Source organism: Erpetoichthys calabaricus, chromosome 10 (genome assembly GCF_900747795.2).
Source record: "Erpetoichthys calabaricus chromosome 10, fErpCal1.3, whole genome shotgun sequence".
Lineage (NCBI taxonomy): Eukaryota > Metazoa > Chordata > Cladistia > Polypteriformes > Polypteridae > Erpetoichthys > Erpetoichthys calabaricus.
Genome location: NC_041403.2, coordinates 154367774 through 154390472, shown reverse-complemented (window position 1 = coordinate 154390472; position 22699 = coordinate 154367774). Strand labels below are relative to the sequence as shown.

General features: G+C 42.9%; 1 protein-coding gene across 4 annotated transcripts in view; it reads left to right on the top strand.

The window, feature by feature from the left end:
- Positions 1–304: 304 nt before the first annotated feature.
- slco4a1 (solute carrier organic anion transporter family, member 4A1) overlaps positions 305–22699 on the top strand; it is a 205950-nt gene continuing 183555 nt past the window's right edge. For 2 of the 4 annotated variants that reach the window (XM_051932561.1, XM_051932557.1), the window contains exon 1: positions 308–606. The gene's annotated coding sequence lies outside the window, so the exon portion shown is untranslated. Of the gene's footprint in view, positions 607–1000; positions 1019–22699 lie in introns of those variants that run through there. The other 2 variants (XM_051932562.1, XM_051932559.1) reach the window with 2 other exon arrangements.

Genomic DNA, 22699 nt, shown 5'->3' with positions numbered 1-22699 from the left:
AACTGTACAGAGTATCTGCCAGTACTTTCCAGTACAGATGCTCGTTGACTCCCTAATTATCATTTTTCAAAATTTTCCAGCCAGTCACTCGAGAGTTAAAAAATATCTGGCGTCTGCGCACAATGTGGAACACATTATTAAGGATCGTGAGACACATTATTCCAGTTTTCAATTTATTCCAATGTATTGGGCCCTTCCCGGTTGTTCAATCGTATATTATTTGCTATAACAATAACTTAATAAATGAATGAATGGCTTGGATTCATTTATGAATGAATTTTATCTCAGCCGGGAGTAAAACCCCGAGGCGGCGATTCTCACCTTATGTTGCCTTGTCGCTACTGGGAGGGGCTCTTATTTTGAAGTGCATCTTAGACACTCGCGAACAGGAAGCCCCGTCTTTTATTGTTATAATATATATAACTGCCTTCACACGCCGCTTGCAGCCTACGGGGCCGTCGGGATTCAAGAAGGAGGGAGGGAGCATCACAAAAGCGCGTGGATTCTCCTCCGCAGAGACAATGGCACTGGAGGTTTCTTTGAGGCGGGACGGGAGACCGTTGTGACTGATCATTGGATGCAGGGACATCGCGCACCTGTACGGAGGTGAGAATGCCATTATAACTGATGCAAATATCGTTATGAATTTGACAGCTGGATGTGCCAGTAATAAATGTGCTAATCTGTATATGTACCCTGCGATATGTGCAGACACGGAGGAGACACTACCCGGGTGTCTTTTTGTGTCGCGCTCGCCACTCTGACTCTCGTGTCGATTCGCCCCACACATCACAATGATAACGCACTTTGAGAAGTGAGGCATAAGAGCCCGAGATCCGCCGTGCAGTTCGCGATCGATCGAACACTGGACGCCTTTAACGCCGGTGTCGCATGCTGTCCAGCATCCTTGTGGCAGGGCAGCGCCGCACCTGCTCTTCGAGACGGGGATGCTGTGGGGCTCTGCGGCTGTGTCTTATTGTCTGGGGCGATGTCGCTATTTAGAGAGCACCTCAAGCTTGTGAGTAGATGATGCATTAATGATCCCATTTTTAAAAATGTGTGCTAATGCTAAATCAGACGATCAGTCGCTGGGTCACTTCCGGCAACGGCAACTGTGACAGCTGTAAAGGGAGACGGAAAGAGATTAACCTAAGATTAGCGGCCGTCCTCGTGTTTTTACTGAAACTGGGTCATATGGAGTTGCTTTTTTCCGCTACATGCCAATTAGCATTTGTTTATAATTCATGCATATAAAAAATAACTCAGGAATATCCTCCAGAATTTGTTTAGCTTAATTATGGGCACAGTTCTGGTAAGAGGCGGAGTTGGATTCAAAAAAGAGGAACTGGGCAGGTTAGATGAGGAAAGCCGCAGAAAAGCCGAACACGTGAAATGCTTTGATCTTTTATGCATCGACAGAAATTGCTAGCGCAGTTGGATTATTTAATATATAGCGCCTTGCGGCTGAAATCGTCAGCGCATTTGGATTAATTGATACAATCAAGCGCTGAAGCAAAATTATTTTTTTCAATGAGAGGAGGATGACATGCAGTCAAGTGTCTCTTGAAAGTGGTGCTGTGAGTACTCTTTCAATTTATGGGATTGTGTGGAGACTGAGTCAAATATCACTACTATGTATATTTCATCATTTTCTGTGTTTACGTTGGTTATCTTTCGTTTACTATCCTCCATATTCTTTTATTTCACTTTGAGAGCTAAATGCAAGTAAGAATCCCAGTGTATTCATTGTATACAGGGCTGTCTTAACAGCATCCGAGGCCTCTGGGCAAAGTACAGGTGCTGGTCATAAAATTAGAATATCATGACAATGTTGATTTATTTCAGTAATTCCATTCAAAAAGTGAAACTTGTATATTAGATTCATTCATTACACACAGACTGATGTATTTCAAATGTTTATTTCTTTTAATGTTGATGATTATAACTGACAACTAATGAAAGTCCCAAATTCAGTATCTCGGAAAATTAGAATATCAATTAAGACCAATGCAAAAAAAGGATTTTTAGAAATGTTGGCCAACTGAAAGGTATGAACATGAAAAGTATGAGCATGTACAGCACTCAATATTTAGTTGGGGCTCCTTTGGCCTGGATTACTGCAGCAATGCGGCGTGGCATGGAGTCGATCAGTCTGTGGCACTGCTCAGGTGTTATGAGAGCCCATGTTGCTCTGATAGTGGCCTTCAGCTCTTCTGAATTGTTGGGTCTGGCGTATTGCATCTTCCTCTTCACAAAACCCCATAGATTTTCTATGGGGTTAAGGTCAGGCGAGTTTGCTGGCCAATGAAGAACAGGGATACCATGGACCTTAAACCAGGTACTGGTAGCTTTGGCACTGTGTGCAGGTGCCAGGTGCTGTTGGAAAATGAAATCTGCATCTCCATAAAGTTCGTCAGCAGCAGGAAGCATGAAGTGCTCTAAAATTTCCTGGTAGACGGCTGCATTGACCTTGGACCTCAGAAAACACAATGGACCAACACCAGCAGATGACATGGCGCCCCAAACCATCACTGACTGTGGAAACTTTACACTTGAGCTCAAGCAATGTGGATTCTGTGCCTCTCCTCTCTTCCTGCAGACTCTGGGACCTTGATTTCCAAAGGAAATGCAAAATTTACTTTCATCAGAGAACATAACTTTGGACCACTCAGAATCAGTCCAAAGGCGAGACGCTTCTGACGCTGTCTCTTGTTCAAGAGTGGCTTGACACAAGGAATGCGACAGCTGAAACCCATGTCTTGCATACGTCTGTGCGTGGTGGTTCTTGAAGCACTGACTCCAGCTGCAGTCCACTCTTTGTGAATCTCCCCCACATTTTTGAATGGGTTTTGTTTCACAATCCTCTCCAGGGTGCGGTTATCCCTATTGCTTGTCCACTTTTTTCTACCACATCTTGTCCTTCCCTTCGCCTCTCTATTAATGTGCTTGGACACAGAGCTCTGTGAACAGCCAGCCTCTTTAGCAATGACCTTTTGTGTCTTGCCCTCCTTGTACAAGGTGTCAATGGTCGTCTTTTGGACAACTGTCAAGTCAGCAGTCTTCCCCATGATTGTGTAGCCTACAGAACTAGACTGAGAGACCATTTAAAGGCTTTTGCAGGTGTTTTGAGTTAATTAGCTGATTAGAGTGTGGCACCAGGTGTCTTCAATATTGATTAGTTGTCAGTTATAATCATCAACATTAAAAGAAATAAACTTTTGAAATACATCAATCCGTGTGTAATGAATGAATCCAATATACAAGTTTCACTTTTTGAATGGAATTACTGAAATAAATCAACTTTGTCATGATATTCTAATTTTATGACCAGCACCTGTAATGCGCTGGCCCCCAGTTTTTATAGCAAAACAGAAACATACATAGGCATCAGAAACATCGTGGGCCCCTGTGCTCCTGAGGTTCCCCTGGTCAGTGCCCATTGTGCCCTCACGTTAAGACGGCTCTGAAGTCTGTATAGAAAGACTTGAACTTGTGTTTCAGTCCTTAGGCTTGCATCTATCTCCTCAATAGATATGCCAACTTCCTGGTCTGCTCCCTCACCCAATGCTCCTGGGCCCCCCTGGTCAGTGCCCATTGTGCCCCCATTTAAGATGGCTCTGAAATCTGTATGAAAAGACTTGAACTTGTGTTTCAGTTCTAAGGCTTTCATCTCCTCAACAGATATGCCAACTTCCTGGGACATGGCTGGGCACAAACAGTCTGGTCCTGGGGGCTCCCTGGTCAGTGCCCATTGTGCCCCCATGATAAGACAGCTCTGAAGTCTGTTTAGAAAGACTTGAACTTGTGTTTCAGCCCTTAGGCTTTCATCTTCCCAACAGATATGCCAACTTCCTGGCACATGGCTGGGCACAAACGGTCTGCTCCCTCACCCTGTGTTCCTTGGGTCCCCCTCACCGGCCAATGCCCATTGTGCCCCCACGTTAAGACGGCTCTGAAGTCTGTATAAAAAGACTTGAAGTTGTGTTTCATTCCTAAGGCTTTCATCTCCTCAGCACATACAGTATGCCAACTTCCTGGCACATGGCTGGCCACAGACATTCTGCTCCCTCTTAACAGTGTATGTGGGGCTAACCTCACTTTAACTAACCGACCCTCAGTACGAATACAAAAACCCCTTCACGATACCACAATAAACACCCACCACCAAAGCTCTCTAGAAATCAGTCATTCACATCTGGCAGTCTGATGTCTTTAGGACTTTTTCAAATAACAGTTCATTTTGTTTTCCCACATTAGTTAAAGGCAATGAAATTGTGCCACATGCTGCACGTAATGAGGATCAAGGGCTCTTTGGGGCACATTTTCTCATTAGAACATAACACATTTAACAAGTGACAGAAGATCATTCAGTCTAGTGAGCTCTCTCATGGTTGTTAAGGACAGAAGGCCTTCCTGATGGCATCCCTCTTAAGCTACGGGCACACAGCTACGTTTTTGTTTAAAATTGCAGACATTCGTTTCCGTTTGCTACCTTGTTAATCCCTGAAAAGTGAGACTTTTGAAAATGCTCTCCAGCACCATCTACTGCTGAAAACGCAGAGTCAGCGCTGTAACGTAACGCAGACTTTTAAAACTGCAGACTCGAATCATGCGCTTGATTTGCTCATTCTTATTACGTGGCCCTTCTCTGATTGGATCTTGCAATGTTTTAGCCTCTGATTGGTCCCTTCTTCACAGAAAGAAGAAGACCCTATTCCCCCACATAGTGGACTCGGAGGAGTTTCATTCCATGGCACTTGTTGTGTTGCTTACGTCTTTATGCGTCGAAATTGTGTTCTTTACAGTTTCAATGCCACATATGTGGCACAAAAGGTACATTTTTTGGATTGCGATAAATCATGTGGCCAGCAACTTTTACCATCCTTTTGATGATCTTTCCGCCGATGTGCGTATGCCCAGTTTAGGTGAACGACTACGGTGTATGCATTTTCGGTTGTGTCGTGTGGAACGAGATATTTTTGTTAAATAATGTGGAAACTCCAATGTGGATGGAGGTTGTTTTCATTTGTTAAAGCTTAGTAATGTGGACGTAGCCCTAGAGACAAAAGCAAGGGCCTAGGGACACCCCTCTGTTTATCAGCAGGTGGCAGCTCCCACTTGAAGCACAAACTCTCGACCACTAAAACATTAAAACTAAATGATCACTAAAACTCGGATTAGACCTCCCCCCCCCCCACTTTTGAATTCAAACCCCCTTGTGTTTGTGTCCTCTGTGGGTGTTCAGTTCAAGCTGTTACTCTACAATGAACTAAGCAGGACCGTAAGGTGGTTCACGTCCTCCACAGTAACTTAAAGGAATGCTCAACTCAAAAATGATATTTGTTTTTATATCTTACTTGCTGTAATAAGTACATATCTATATTACTAAACGACACTTTAATTTATGCACGGCGGACGCACCGAAGTGCATGCGCACTGCGCCGCGGCGCCCCAGAGTCAAACGCAGCGGCTTCCCAGAGTCAGTAGGTGACACCCAAACAACACAACCTTAAACTAAACTTGCTCTAATCCACTGTGCCAGCAGTCTGTGTGGTATGTTCAATTATGATTCCTACAACGCGCTTCAAAAACACCACACGCAAAGAAGTCACAGCTCCAGACAACAAAGACGAGACCGCATGGGTAAAAACAATACACGGAGGCTCCTACAATGCGCTTCAGACACACCAGAAGCAAAGACGTCACGGCTCCACAATGAAAGAGCTCAACTAACGGAAATACAAAACGAGCCCGTATGGATAAACACAATGAACGAGCGCGCCCACAACGGGCTTCTGACACAGCAGAGGCAAAGGAGGCACGGCTACAAATGGAAGGAGCTCAACGATTAGTAATACAAACACGAGCCTGTATGGCTACGACCTGTAAACGAGCCCGTATGGATAAAAACAATGAACGAAGGCGCCCACACAAAGAAACCGCTTTAGTACAAATAGGTTTATTTAATTAAATGAAAACTTTACCATGGCTACGACTTGTGAACTAAACCTGAGGTAAAGCGTGCACGCCAGGTTGTACAGCCACCCGAACGCTAACCCTACAGCAGCACAAGAGCGGCGCCGATGATGCCGATCAAGTGCTGCCATTTTACCATCTCATGTGCAGGAAACACAAAAAATTATCAGAGAAGCGTGCAAAGAAACGCGCTTCTGCTGTTCAGATGGTTGTGCATTGGTGACGGTCTCAAGACACCAAGGACGAGGACTAAATCTGCTTTAGTACAACAAAGCAGATGGACACCCAACTCACCTTTCTTACTGTATTTATGCTCATTTTTTTATGTTAACTAAATGGCTCCGCCCCCTGCTTCTTTCGCTCGCCCACCCCAGGTTTGGTTTACCGGATATACAATTTAAAGAGATTGTTATTTTCATGTGAATTGTTACATATGCATTATTTTCACTTTTACTTTAAAACTTTTGTAAAGACAATACTTATCCTTTATTTCCTGCCCCGGGTGTGGTTACATCTCTTTCTCGTGGGACGTATACTGCCACTCGCGTTGTGAAGTGGGAGCTGAACGCACACTAAGGAGATGCGGTCGGATCAGCTGCTGTCTTTCTGCTGCTGCTGGCGAGCTGCGTGTTCTGCTTGTCACGTTTTGCGTCGATCATTTAAAAGCCTGTACAGCAGCAGTCCTTTTGCCATTTCGCGTCTCTGCCACTCACAGTGTGGGGTGGGGGGAGCGGAACGCAAGCTAAGGAGATGCGGACAGATCAGCTGCTGCTGCTTCCGAGGCGCATCGATCATTTAAAAGCCTGTACAGCAGCTGTCCTTCTGTCTCATGGCCTTGTCGCGCGTGACGTCAAATTGTCTTCTGAGAAGATCACGTCTCGTCTCCCTGGTCTCCCTGCCAGGATTTCTTTTTAAAATAAAGAGACATGTTTCTATTACATGTAATAACATTTTTTCTTTTTTTTTGACTTGCTTTACTTGGGGTAAACATAACACTAAGGGCTCATTTATACTTCACACTCAGAACGCGTACGCGCCCGCATCATGGCTGCCACGCATTTCCAGTGTTCATTTGATGCATCCTCTGAGCAGGTCCTCAGAAATTAATGCGACGCGTGCGCAAGTTGCAGTACCAGCAAAAAGTCGGGGGGCACAGTGTGCTGAAAGTTGGAATGTGATGTCAAAGTCTCTGGATGCTATCTACATGTGACAGAAAGCCGCTTTGCGGATCCTACGAGATCGATGTGCGCGCTTGATGTTTGGTGAATGGGTCGAAGTGGTGAAGCAAAATGCCAACATACAGATGCATTTGTGGTGCTTTTATATTCAAGCGTTGCATATTCCCGATCGTAATGACACGATACATTTTAAAAGTCTCACATACCGTATGTCTTCTGTGCCATCTTTTTTCTAGGGCTTCCTCCGTTACTGACAGCAGTGGCAAACAGCAATAGATCGCCACACTGAGCACAAATGTATGATATTCCAACTCTCTGCACATTTAAAATCTTCAGATTTATACTTGATATCACTTTCATGATGAAATGTATTAAAGTATGTATGTTACATTTTACAGATAAATCGCTAATTTCGTTTAAATAATGAATATTGTTAATTACACACATGGGGATGACATGGTGGCGGAGCGTTAGTGCTGCTGTCTCGCAGGGAGTCACATCGCTGATATTCCCTATCTGGAGTTTACATGTTTTCCTTCTGGGTTTCCACAGTGTGCTCCGGTTTCCTTCCAAAGATATGCAGATTTGGTGACACTAAAATGATGCCAGCGTGTATGTGAGTGCTTGCATTCACCTTGCGATGAGCTAATGCCTCATCCAGGGATTGTTTCAGCCTCATGCCCAATGCTAACTGAAATGGACAAATCCCTGGACTGATGGATTTAATCAATAAACATCCTTTTCAGAGATATTGCGGTAAGGTGTCATTGGAATTTAATAGGTGCCGAACCAGTTCTCCCCATGATAATATCTTGCACTGCAACCAGGTGGAGTCCTCCAGATTTACGTAAAGTATGCACGCAAGTATAAACTGTACAACGCTTGCGTAGCATGAGCGTCCGCTGCAGCATGCATCGCGTCGCATGAAGTAGAAATCTGGCCTAAGGAGACTACGGATGAAATTAGAACATTTGAATTATCCAGACGAGAACCCAAGAAGGTCAACAGTCCTATCCACTTAATTCTTCCAAAATAGCATCAAGTCTGACTTTGAAGGCCCATAAGGTCCTAGTGTCTGCCAAACGACTTGGTCACTTATTCCAAGTGTCTGTGGTTCTCTGTGTAAAGAAAAACTTCCTAATGTTCGTGTGAAACTTTCCCTTAACAAGTTTCCAACTTTGTCCCCGTGTTCTTGATGATGTCGTTTTAAAGTCCACCGTCTCAATCCACTGGACTAATTCCCTTCATAATTTTAAACACTTCTGTCAGGTTTCCTCTTCATCGTCTTTTGCTTAAACTGTAAAAGCTCAGCTCTTTTAATCTTTCCTCATAATTCACCTCCTGTAGTCCTGGAATCAGCCAAGTTGCTCTTTTCCAGACCTTTTTCTAGTGCTGCAATGTCTGGTGGGCCCAAATCTGTACACAGTACTCCAGATGAGTCCTGGATATATTAGAGCAGATGATTTAATTGCCAGCTCTCATTTCTGATGCCTGCCATCTTTAGTGACCTTTAACATCATGCAAGTATGGCGGTGACCTGCAGCAGTAGAACAGTGCTAAATTTAGTGTTGCTAAATCAGTCAGCCCCCTGTGTTGGTGCCAGTTGCAGCAATCTAAATATGAAAAAGACCCTCTGTTGATATAACATGACATTCTAATGCCCACTTAATCCGTTTCAGGGTCTGGGAGGCTGGACCAATGGCATAGGGGATGCCCCATTAGTCCTTATTAAGTAGTTGAGAGTGGCCTCCATTCTCAAGGGGCCCCCCCCTCATCAGACTTCCACAAAGCCAGAAACATATTTATTGCATTTTTGAATGAAGTGAATATTTCTGAGTTTTGAGGGGTTTCGCGTTGTGTGGTGTCATATACGACAAATGGATGAGTGCGATAGTTGAGGTCAGGTCACATTTTCAGTTGCAGACGTCATTTATGGAATCTTTGGGAGTTGATGGCAGTTGGCGGCACACTTCTGTGACCTTCAGTCACGTAGTCTGACGTACCCACTAACTAGTTTGGACAGGTTTGATTTTTGTCTTTAGTCGTAGAGGTGGGCCCTGTGTGTTTAAGAGCTGACAACCAATGAATGCGCATCAAGAGCTACAATGCCTGTAATGCAGTGGCAAGGAATAAGGAAACGCGGGTGTTTAGGACCACACAAAGAGAAGAGAAACCCATCAGCATGACGTCTCATATTGTATGTACCTCGACACAAAACAGCTGAAGTCGCCGCACATGTTACCCCTTCGTACAGCATGGGCTCCGTCATGCAACCCTCTATTGGCTGTCAGAAAAAAGGGGTGAGCACGACTGTGCTTCAAAGCTGTCCCACAATCGCTAAATTGGACATTTCCAGCACTTGTTGACCACATCAGCACCTCACTCTGCAAGTGTGATGTACCCTATGAGTAGAATCATGAAATGTGACATTGGGTTTAGCGAGCAGACAACAAAGAGTCCCATCATCTATGCAAGTGGTGCTCAGAAGTGTGCTTAACGGCAATTATGCTATATGACAATGCCAAACTGTAAGAGATAACAACATCTCTGTTTAAATTATCAGTGGTGAAATGCTACTAGTGTCATCCGCAGAGCAGATCACGGCACGCCAGGTGGTGAACCTGATGGCAAAGAATTCTTCTCCCTACCCACCTCTTCCCACTGTGGATGACCATGAGCCTATCAATAAGAATGTGCTGAGTGGCCTGTCAGCCTCAGATCCAGGTAGAAATGATAATATTCAGTATTTAAATATCCATCCATTGACCAAACCTGCTATATCCCGAGAAGAGTGGCGGCCAGTAAACAGAAATAAGTCAATAAGAAAACTGGAGTCTCAGAATATTTGATTATCATTACAACATAAACCAAGAGGCGCACACCCAGCAACAGTTAAGCCCAAAAAACGTCTGTGTTTATTTAACAACAAGAAATCATCTGTCCATACCTCGGGAAGTCTGACATCCCTAACTCCACTTTCATGCTGCCGACTGCCACAGGAAAAGCCTTCCAAAATAAGAAAAACCCAAATACTTTATAACGACTCACATTCCTCAATGCATCAGCTTAAGAAGTTGTCAAAATTGTGGTGTGTCCCACCACTGCAGTCCCACAGGATTGAAATTAAGTTCATTCATTAAGCTGAATCACTCGCTTGTTCCTGGGGCCATTCCAGGTTTGTGGTATGTGTGGAGCAACATCTTCTCAAAGCACACACACGAAGAAGCACATCTGATCAGCAGCGGTATTCAGATTGCCTGTGGGTTTACTCATATTTGGAGTATGAGGTGTGTCCAGGATCCATTGACTCACCAGATTTTTCATACACCCTGGCCCTCCCATCAGTGTGAATCAGCAGACCATGTTTTTCTAGTCTTCCATTATGCAGTATTTGTGTTAATTAGCCCACTGTAGCTGTTTTATTTTTAGCTGATAGATGTGGAACTCATTTGGATTATTGGGTGTGACCAACTGCCACAACATACACTCTATTGCCAAAGTATCGGGACACGTGCCTTTACACACACATGAACTTTAATGACATCCCATTCTTAATACATAGGCTTTAATATGGAGTTGGCCCACCCTTTGAAGCTCTAACAGCTTCAACTCTTCTGGGAAGGCTTTCCACAAGGTGTAGGAGTGTGTTTATAGGAATTTGTGACCAGGAGAGCATTTGTGAGGTCAGGCACTGATGTTGGATGAGAAGGCCTGGCTCTCTCGAAGTCTTTGCTCGAATTCATCTCAAAGGTGTTCTGTCGGGTTGAGGTCAGGGCTCTGTGCTGGCCAGTCAAGTTCCTCCACACCAAACTTGCTCCTCCATTTCTTTTTAGACCTTGCTTTGTGCACTGGTGCATGCGCACTCGTGTGGAAGTCGCAAAACTGGGTGCATGAAATTGTCCAGAATGGCTTTCTATGCTGAAGCACTAAAAGTTCCTTTCACTGGAACTAAGGGGCCAAGCCCAACCCCACACCATAATCCCCCCTCCACCAAAGTTTACACTTGGCACAATGCAGTCAGGTGAGTACCACCAAACCCAGACTCGTCCATCGGATTGCGTGATTCGTCACACTAGAGGACACGTCTGCACTGCTGTAGAGTCCAGTGGCAGGTGGTGGGCTTTACACCTCTGCATCCAACGCTTTGCATTGCACTTGGTGATGTCAGGCTTGGATGCAGCTGCTCAGCCATGGAGACCCATTCCATGAAGCTCTCTACGCCGCACTGCACTGTTCTTGAGCTTTTGGATGTCTGTAGCTATTGACTCTGCAGAAAGCTGGCGACTTCTGCACACCTCAGCATGTGCTGTCCCTGCTCTGTGATTTTACGTGGCCTACCACTTTGTGGCTGAGTTGCCGTTGTTCTCAATTGCTTCCACTTTGTTATAACACCACTGACAGTGGACCGTGGAATATTTAGTAGCGAGGACATTTCACAAATGGACTTACTGCACAGGTGGCATCCTATCACGGTACCACACTTGCATTCACTGAGCTCCTGAGAGCGACCCGTTCTGTCACAAATGTTTGTAGAAGCCGTCTGCATGACTAGGGGCTTGAGTTTATACATCTGTGGCCATGGAAGTGATTGGAACACCTGAATTCAATGGTTTGGAGTGGTGTCCCATTACTTTTGGCAATATAGGGCGGGCCGGCTAGGCAGGCAGGCAGGCAGATAGAAGCCCAGGGTGCGTACAATCGCCCTAACCCAACACAGAGAGGCAGGACACAAGTTTCACCACACAGCACACGATTTATTTTCAGTCGGAGAAGTGTTTCTTCTTCGTTCCCCCAAAGTGTAGCACAGTACATACAGCACTACAGTCCCTTCTCTTCGCCAGTCCTTCCGTCTCCACTCCTCATCATGAGCTTCATTCACTTCCTCCCGACTCAGGCCATTAAATGGTGGTGACTGGCTCCTTTTATAGGTCTTGGGAGTGTTCCAGGTGGCTCATCAAGATTATCTGGATTCACTCCCAGGTGTGGTAGAAGTCCATTATAGGGCTCTGCTGTTCCCTCTAGCGGCCCCCATGGAACCCAGCAGGGCTGTACCAAACTCCAACTCCCAGCGTGCCATGCGGGAATCTGTGGTGCCACAGCCACCCAGGAGGACTACTCTGTAGCATCCCAGGGGAGATACTGCCTCATTGATGTTCTTTTCCCCAGTCCTTTCATTCTGTTGGTGTCCCAGTCAGGTAATGGCTCTGGCCGCCCGACTAGATAGATAGATAGATAGATAGATAGATAGATAGATAGGTAGGTAGGTAGGTAGGTAGGTAGGTAGGTAGGTAGGTAGGTAGATTGATTGATTGATTGATTGATTGATTGATTGATTGATTGATTGATTGATTGATTGATAGGTGGGTGGATGGGTGTTAATTTTAGTATAGTAGGCTGGATGGATGGATGGATAAAAATTTGTTGGTACCCCTTCACGAAAAAAGAGCTCACAATTGTCTCTGAAATAACTTGAAACTGACATAAGTCATTGGCACCCATCATTGTTTATTCTGCACTTAACAAAAATCAGAATTTGCTTTAGAGTTTTGATTCAACAGAATATTTCAACACAAATGACAATGGCACAGGTCAAAATGACTGGACCCTTCACCTAATATTTTGTTGCACTACCTTTAGTGGCAAATCACTGCCAACAAGTGATTCCTGTTGCTGTTCACAGGTAGTTCGGCCCACTCGTCCTGAGCAAACTGCTCTAACTGTGTCAGGTTTGAAGGGGTCTTCTCCAGATTGCAAGTTTCCAGTTCTTTCCATAGAAGTTTGATGGGATTCAAACCAGGGCTCATAGAAGGTCACTTCTGAATAGTCCAGTGTTTTGTTCTTAACCATTCTTGGGTGTTTTTAGTTGTGTATTTGGCTCCTTATCCTGTGACCTATGACTGAGACAGAGCTTTCTGACACTGGGCAGGACATTTCGCTCCAGAATGTCTTGATAGTCTTGAGATTTTATTGTTCCCTGTACAGACTCAAGGCACCCAGTGCCAGACACTGCAAAGCAACCCCAAAACATAAGTGATCCTCCTTTGTGTTTCACAGCAGGTCTGGTGTTCTTTACTTAGAAAGCTTTATTTTTTCGACTGTGAGCACAGAGCTGATGTGACTTACCAAAAAGCTCCAGCTTTTTCTCATCTGCCCATAGGACATTCTCCCAGAAGCACTGCGGCTTGTCAATGCGCATTTTAGCAAATACCAGTCTGTCTCTTTAATGCAGAGTCCTCCTTGGTTTTTTTTCCATTGAGCCCAATGTCACTTAGTAATGAGACACTAATTGTATCTCCCTGGAAGTTGTCCTTGGCTTTTTGTTTAGATTTCTCACTATCCTTCACTACCGTATCCTTCACTCAGGGGTTGACAGTCACCCTCTGTCACTCTGTTATACCTGACAATGAAAGGGAACAGCAACCTACTTATTACTTACCTACTAATGCCCATCCATTAAAGTAGTCCATCCAGCTAGGAAAATGAACACCGGCCACCTCAGTCGGGATGTAAAATCATCTCTGCTGCCCATCCATGATGGGATGCCAGACCACCTGCACCACCTGTCACAACAGTTATCTGCGGGTTGGCATTAACCAATTAGTTTTAGCCTCACTTTGACCTTTTTTGGTGGAAGATGTTATAAGACATCAACTATCAGCGCTATGGGGGAGTGTTTTGCCAGCTTTAACGCAACCTAAGGCAATGTCAGACGGCTAACGCTGATGAAGCCGTTGCAGTCTGATGGTGGTCACTCGTCGTATGCAGAGACAGAGATGGGCCTACCTCCTTCAAGAAACGAAATAAAAAACACTTGATAGAAATTGAACTGCACACTGCTGTGGAGAAGATATTGTCACAGAGTTCATCTGTGGTTTACGTGACTAAAGAGAGGCCCTAATGAGCTTAGTGACTCAAAATAAAAAGCAGACTTGCATGTGGCAGACTTCTTTGCGCTCTTTCCTGACTCTGTGGGTTACACCTTGACAGCTGTGCTATTAATATATATATATATATATATATATATATGAAATAAAACAGAAGACATTTGGTAAAAATAGACAAAAAATCATTTTCAATGTATATGCTAAATGCAGCAATTAAAAAGGAGCAAAATAAATGTATGGTGCCCTCCATAATGTGTGGGACAAAGACACACATTATTCCTTGTTTTTCTCCCTCTGCTCCACAATTTAAATTTATAAATTGTGATGAAAGTGCACATTGCAAACTTTCATTTGAGGGGATTTGCATACTTTTCGGTCACCACAGGTAGAGATGACAGCAACTTTTCTACACGGTCCCCCATTTCAGGGCTCCATGATGTTTGAACACAGCAATGGCAGGTCTGTTAAAGCTGTCATATGTAAGACTTTGTCGCTTATCCCTCACATGCAATGATTGCTCGAAGTCCTACGATTCATAGACATCACCAGGTGCTGAGGGTCTTCTCTGGTGATTAAGCCTCTAATGCAGCCATCTTCAGCTGTTTCGGTGGTCTTGTCCCCTTAACTTTTCTCTTCAGCATATGGGAGGCCTGCCCAGTTGGATTTAAATGGGGTGAGTGGCTTGGCCATTCAAGAATTTTACATTTTTACATTTTCGTATGGGTGGCACGGTGGTGCAGTGGTAGTGCTGCTACCTCGCAGTTAAGAGACCTGGGTTCGCTTCCCGGGTCCTCACTGAGTGGAGTTTGCATGTTCTCCCCGTGTCTGCGTGGGTTTCCTCTCACAGTCCAAAGACATGCAGGTTAGGTGCATTGGCGATCCTAAATTGTCCCTAGTGTGTGCTTGGTGTGTGGGTGTGTGCCCTGTGGTGGGCTCGCGCCCTGCTCAGGGATTTGTTCCTGCCTTGCACCCTGTGCTGGCCGGGATTGGCTCCAGCATACCCCCGTGACCCTGTGTTAGGATATAGCGGATTGGAGAATGACTAACTGACTTTTTCATATACAAAGTATTGTAATTGTCCAAAAATTTGATATCGAGATTTTGATGAAACTCGACGTTTTAGATCTCCCTTAATCTGAAAATACCATTTTTGGAATTATGTCTGTGTGTGTGTGTGTGTGGGCGCATGTGTGGGTGTGAGTGTGTGTGTGTGTGCGTGTGTGTGTGCGCATGTGTGCGTGGGTGTGCGTGTGTGTGTGTGTGTGTGTGGGTGGGTGTGTAAACACGATAACTTGAGTATGTTTTCACTTAGCAAATTTTGCATATAAGTATTAGGTACAAAACGTAGATTTCTATCAACTTTTGAGCTATTTCTGTTAACCAGAAGTGATACTTTACCTGGAATGTTTTGCCAAAAACATTAAAAATTTGATAATTTCACATCATATTATGGCATTTTTTGTATGCATTTTTTCGGAAAATGACCGGTTTTTGAAATAATTGTAATTTTTCATTTTTCGCTTAAATGGTAATACTGTCCATCCATCCATTATCCAACCCACTATATCCTAACTACAGGGTCACGGGGGTCTGCTGGATCCAATCCCAGCTAACACAGGGCGCATGGCAGGAAACAAACCCCGGGCAGGGTGCCAGCCCACCGCAGGATGTACACACACACACACACACACACAAAGCACACACTAGGGACAATTTAGGATCACCAATCCACCTAACCTGCATGTCTTTGGACTGTGGGAGGAAACCCATGCAGACACGGGGAGAACATGCAAACTCCACGCAGTGAGGACCCGGGAAGCGAACCCCGGTCTCCTAACTGCGAGGCAGCAGCGCTATCACTGTGCCACCGTTTCGCCCATGGTAATACATACATATTTAAAAATGTTTTTGCTTTATGTAAACGAAAATGTTTGTACAAGTATTACATTACACACATTACTAAAATGTCTTGCAACTTTTGACCCACTTCCGCTTACTATACTGAAAGTGGCAATTTACCTGAATTGTTCGCCAAAATAAAATTATCATGGTAAATTTTCAATGTCGGTGTTATGGTAAAGCAATTCATTTTGGACATTTTTTTATCTCATTGCATTTTTTCAGAAAGCATACAGTTTTCTAGATCATTTCAATTTTCAGTATTAAGATGTGTGCATGCCAGCAATGAAACGTTGCGTCCTGCCGTTAAAAAATACCAAAAATACCACATTTGTATAAACAGCAGGGGCCTCATGTATAACACCGTGCGTAGAACTCACATTATAACATGGCGTAAGCACAAAAGCGGGAATGTGCGTAAGCACAGAAAAATCCAGATGCAGGAATCTGTACGCATGCAAACTTTCACGTTCTTCCACTACATAAATCCCGATCAGCGTGAAAAGCAACGCATGTGCATGCGCCTTCTGTCCCGCCCCAACTCCTCCCAGAATTACGCCTCTTTGAATATGCAAATCAATATAAATAGCCTTCTGTGAAAAGACAATGGGAAAAGCACGGGGGAAAATATAACAATTTCAGCAAATACCAAGTGGAGGCAAAGGAAAAACGTACTATTTGTTGGTATAATCAACAAAAGAAAGTTGATCGAGTGACAGAGTGTCGGAGAAACTCGAAAGATCCAAGTTCACAAAGTCGCACAGTGCCCGAAATAAAAAAGAAATCACATATCAAAGTCGCCGTGAAAAGGCGAGTCGTAGCCCACCGTCTGAGTGTCATATGAAAGCTTATTAGGGTACAGACAAAAAAAATAGGCACACACGAAATGTCAACTGTAATCTCGAAATTTCCACTTTAATCAAGTAGTTTATTTTGCCATTAAAGTAGAACATCATAAACTTCATCTTAAAATCGTTTATTTTACTAGTTTCTCAAGTAGCACGTTAAATGCTTTGTTCTGTATTTGATCTTCTATGTGCTCTATGTGTGTGAATCACTACGTGCTTCCGTTCTTTCTCTTTCTCCGACAGGACACAGAATCCATTACATTCGAGATATTACAGCTCTCTGAATAATTAAAATACTGAGATGTATACGTGATCATCTTTTTCATGATGATAGGAATGAAAGCATGTTATTAAACATGGGAACATGGTGGCGCAGTGATTGTTCATATCTCACGCAAGAGTCTTGCTGCGCCATGCGTGACCTTCGATGAAATAATTTATTACAGAAGTACTGTCTCTTTCAAACGTACTAACCGCCAATTCCTGTCCTAACTTTTCTTTCTCCAAATGCCCAATCGCCACACAATCAGCTCTGTAATAGACGTTAAGCCATCTGTAAGCTTAGAACGCCGATTCTTCAAAACTTTTAAGGAACATTGAAATATCTTCGTAGTACATGTTTAATTATTCTATCCGTCTATCTTTCCAGTGTCGCGTCAGCGCAAGAATACAACGCAATGCAGGAACAATCCCTGAACTAGCTAGCGCTGCGGCACTGTGTCCTCACATGTTTAATTATTAACAATACAGATTGTTTAAATGAAGTTAAAGTTTTATCTGTATAATATAATCAACATTTTTTGCTGCATTTCATCTTAAAAATGATATCGTCATCATATGTAAATACACGCTTCATAAAGTGGCGCAGGTTGTGCAATATTATAACTGTAGTGCAAGTTTACAGTGAGGTAATTGTACTTATAAGTACAAACAGTTCTACAAGGAGCACTTGATGGACTAATTGAGTGCGTTTATAGTTCTTGGGATGAAAGTTTTTCTAAACCGCGAAGTCCGTACGTGGTTCTGCAAATTGATAAGAAGATATTTGTTCCCCAGTAGTTCCTGTCCTCCTCACCATTCTTTAGTTCAAATAACCCTCCTCTCCCCATTTACCTGCTTTCTCCAATGTTCAGATATCTTCCTCTGATCTTTATAAATTCTTTGCATTTAAAAGTAGTTTGCACGCCCACCAGGTTATTTCATATTATAAGAAACCTTCATGTCAAGTGTGCTCCTCATTCAGTTGTAGAGAAATGTTAAAAAGAAAGCCAACATCTTCAGCGTTATGACCACAAACCACCACCACACTATGAATGGTTGTAGAAAACTACCTAGACAATATGTGGAGGTCAAAAAAGATGTCGTTGTGGTCATGTTTCGAGTTCAGCAGCAGCAGTAAAAGAGGACTTCTGACTATAAGTGAAGCTGACTGGAATTCACAATGACTGAATGTGAAATGGGCTTCTTCTGGCAAAGCAGGAAATGATGATTGTGATCTGACAAAGCTGAAGAGTAACCAAGAGCATTCAGGCAACATTTTCAGCCACAAAGACCTCCAGTAATTAGTCATGAGTTGTTGCTTTAAACGTCTGAAAAGATGAATATCTCACTAGGCCCCAATTCAGCTTTAAGAGGGGATGTGTGAGGTTTCCAAAATTACAGCATTAGAAGAACTGAACAGTTTTGAGGAGAACAAAACATTCAGCTCAACAAGCTTGCCAGTGCAATTGATGTAATTTCTCCAAAATATCAAGATGGATGGATGGATGGATGGATGGATGGATGGATGGATGGATGGATGGATGGATGGATGGATGGATGGAATCTGATACTATATTAATCCCTAAGAGGAAATTCGTATTCTGAAATTCACAAAGAGGCCACACTGCAAGATGAACACCACAGAAACAGGATGGCCAGATTACAGTTTGTAAAAAAAAAGGACTTCAAAGAGCTTGCAGAATTCTGGGTAAAGGTCTTGTGGACAGACAAGACAAAGATGAACCTCATCAGAGTGATGGCAAGAGCAAAGTGTGGAGAAGAGTAGGAACGGCCCAAGATCCAAAGCAGACCACCTCATCTATTAAACATGGTGGTCCTGGTGGTGTTATGGCTTGAGCATGTATGACTGCCACAGCTCCTGGCACACTTTTCATTATTGATGAGGGAATTGGTGATGCCAACGGCACAATGAATTCTGAGGTGTAGAAACACCTGATCTGCTGGAGTTCCAGTAAAGGCCTCTAAACTCCGACAACAAGCTGATGATCCAAACACACTGCTGAGGCAACACTGGAGTTTATCAAAGCTAAAAGATGAAAAGTTCTTGAATGGCCAAGCTGGTCCCCTGATTTAAATCCAATTGAGCTGAAGAGGGCTCCTCTTGATCTTTGCAGTTCAACGTTGTACACATCTCACCACTTTCTAACAATCTGCTGTGTGCTTTTCTTCCTTAACATTCAAATTCCAATACTTGAAAATATTTGTGAAACTCTTATTTTGATCGCTTTCAGTTATGTAATCTCTATCTACTATTGTGATTAAACACAGATGTGTGACCGATTCTCTAACTGCTATGCTGGCAGTAACGTCCGCTTTAAATTGAGACAATTCCACATAAATTGAAACCTCCAAAGGCGCCAAGAAAGTGAGGAAGACAGAGGGGGACTGCATGAGAGACTAGGACCAACATCATTACTTTATTAATCCCCAAGGGGAAATTCACAAGTTTTAAAACTCCCCAACCTCACTTTGTAACTTACACTATGGCTATGTGTATCGCTCTCTGTGTGGAAAAGAAACAAAATCTGATTTTTGTAAAATCGGCTCATAGCAAATCTCCATCTGACATTTGTGCCCCTCGTTTTCTCTCATAGTCATCCTGCTTAGTTGCACACTGAAGTGTGAATTATTACAATGAATAACTGAATAATCCCTAATTAATTGATGCTACCCAGTTTCAACTCTAAATACACAATTAAGAATTTGACTGCACTTAGCGCTTCTTAAAGTCTATTACTAGTTGATAGCATCCACTTTGTACCTGAAACACTAAACTGAAAAATGACCTGCATAGGGAATCTGTGGAAATGCCTTCAATAATATGATGCAATGGTTTGGTATTATCAGAAAATCAAAAATGAATCAAAAGTATCTACTTCAATTTGTAAACGCAAAATCAAAAGATTGTCTGCATTTACTGTTTTATGAAATTAAATACACTAGGATTGAATTGTTGACAAATTGAAAATTGATGACTTGACCTTTAATAATTAGATTAGATAATGTGTTAATCCCATGTGGAAATTCAGATGCATACAGCAGCAGAAACATAAAAGGCAAGAAAACAGACTCACAGGACAGGTGATACAGCCAATCAATCAATTGATCGATCAATCAATCAATCAATCGATAATAAATAAGTAAAAATAAATAAATCACAGGACAGGTGATACTGCCAGTCAATCAATCAATCAATCAATCAATTGATAATAAATAAATAAATCACAGGACAGGTGGTACAACCAATCAATCAGTCAATCAATCAATCAATTGATCGAGCGATAAATAAATACATCACAGGACAGGTGATACCAGCAATCAATCACTCAATCAATCAAATAAATAAATAAATCACAGGACAGGTGATACCATCAATCAATCAATTAATCGATAATAAATAAATGAATCACAGGACAGGTGATACAACCAATCAATCAGTCAATCAATCAATCAATCAATCAATTGATAATAAATAAATAAATCACAGGACAGGTGATACAACCAATCAATCAGTCAATCAATCAATCAATTGATCGAGCGATAAATAAATACATCACAGGACAGGTGATACCAGCAATCAATCACTCAATCAATCAAATAAATAAATGAATCACAGGACAGGTGATACAACCAATCAGTCAATCAATCAATCAATCAATCAATTGATAATAAATAAATAAATTCAGTTCAAATTATTACATTTTTAATTTTTTTTTAAGTCCTCCACAACTTTCCTGTACTCCATTATTAATGCAGCCTGTGATGAGCAAGTTGGAGGAGTCCTCTGAAACTTTCTGTAGATGTCAAGCACTGGTAATGTGATTGGAGGTCTGTTGTTTAGAAGGTGAACAGGACGGGAGACAGGACATTTCCCTGAGGTGGTCCCGTATTCCACACCACCATTTCTGACACACAGTCCCTTGGCCTCACAAAGTGCTGTCTGTTGGTCAGGTGGTCGGTCCATCATCCAGGAGCATCAAAATTCCAAGCCTTGATCTTTTTCCCCAGGCTTTGAGGTAGAATGGTGTTCAAAGCACTGGAAAAGTCAAAGAACATCCTGACTGTGGTGACACAGCTTTGTCCAAGTGAGAGCAGGCTCTATGGACCATGTCAATGAGAGCGTCCTCTACACTTATATGTGCTTGATTAGGTAAACTGTAGAGGATCCAGATGTTCTGAGACCAGGGGTCATAGCTGTTTTAGGACCATCCTCTCAAGGGTCTTCCTGATAAATGAACTAAGAGCAACTGGTCTGAAGTCCTTGGGATCACTGCATTGTCATTCTCTGGCACTGGGACCACACGGGATGTTTTCCACAGCTGGGCAACCTTCTGCAAATTCAGGGAAAGGGGGTGCAGGTGCTGAAAGACCCCTCAGAGTTGGCTGACACATGTTTTCAGCACCCTGGGGCTGATTCCAGTTGGCCCTGAAGCCTTGCTTTTCCCAGCTGTCTTCTCACTTGATCAGCACACCACAGGTGTGATGTCACCGCAGGGACGGACGTGCAGGGTGCAGATGGCAGCAGGGATTCCGGAACGTCCTCAGCTTGCACACAGGGACTAGCAGTGCTGGGGGAGAGCTGGACTAACAAGAATGAGTCAATCCTGTTGAAGAGCTGCTTCAGTTCATTAGCTTTGGTCCTGACCCATTCCTCTGCATGTTTTACAGTCTGCTTATAGCCGGTGGTAGTCCTCATCCCGGTCCACACTTCATCATGTTGATTTGTTGTAACTTGTGCTCCAGATTGTCACTCTGTAGTGGCCTTTTCCCTCACAGCGTGCTTCTTCAGTTCTTTTTTTATTTTTTTAATTGAATTTATTAAAAGCATATAACATTTCATACAATCAAGTCAAACTTAACAAAAATTAAATTCAGAAGAGGGGAAGGCCAACAACCAAACCTGTTAAGAGCAGTAAAGAGAGAAAGGAGTCTTTTCCCCCAATTTAAATGCTTGTTCTAAAATGTTGATTAGATCTATCTAGATAGATAGATAGATAGATAGATAGATAGATAGATAGATAGATAGATAGATAGATAGATAGATAGATAGATAGATAGATAGATAGATACTTTATTAATCCTATCTATCTATCTATCTATCTATCTATCTATCTATCTATCTATCTATCTATCTATCTATCTATCTATCTATCTATCTATTATATAGTGACTTGCACATCTGTCCGTCTGTCCGTCTGTCTGTCTGTTTGTCTGTCTGTCTGGTCCGGTCCTGTATATAAAGCTTAGTGTGTGTGTGTTTTTGTTATTTATACAATTCCACACCACTGGACTGACCTCAACACAATATTACACACTTATCCCTCTTTGTTAGGACCCTGGGGGTGCCCTTCAGTTTCCTTTTTTTATTGCAGTGAATTTTAAAGACAAAATGCCTTTTCCTGAAATTTGCTCCAGAAATTAGTTTTAATTTATTTCAGGGCACATGAGAAGGACTGCCATTTTCAAAGTGTCCTCTGCTGCCACACAGAAGTTAGATAGTTGTGCTATAAAATTACTTACACGTGAGCCCCATGGGTATCTATTAGTCTATCTCAAACATACCTAGACATGAAAGGTGCCATATGATGCCTTTCACATCTGTCTGCCTCTATCATTTATAGCTCCTTTTATG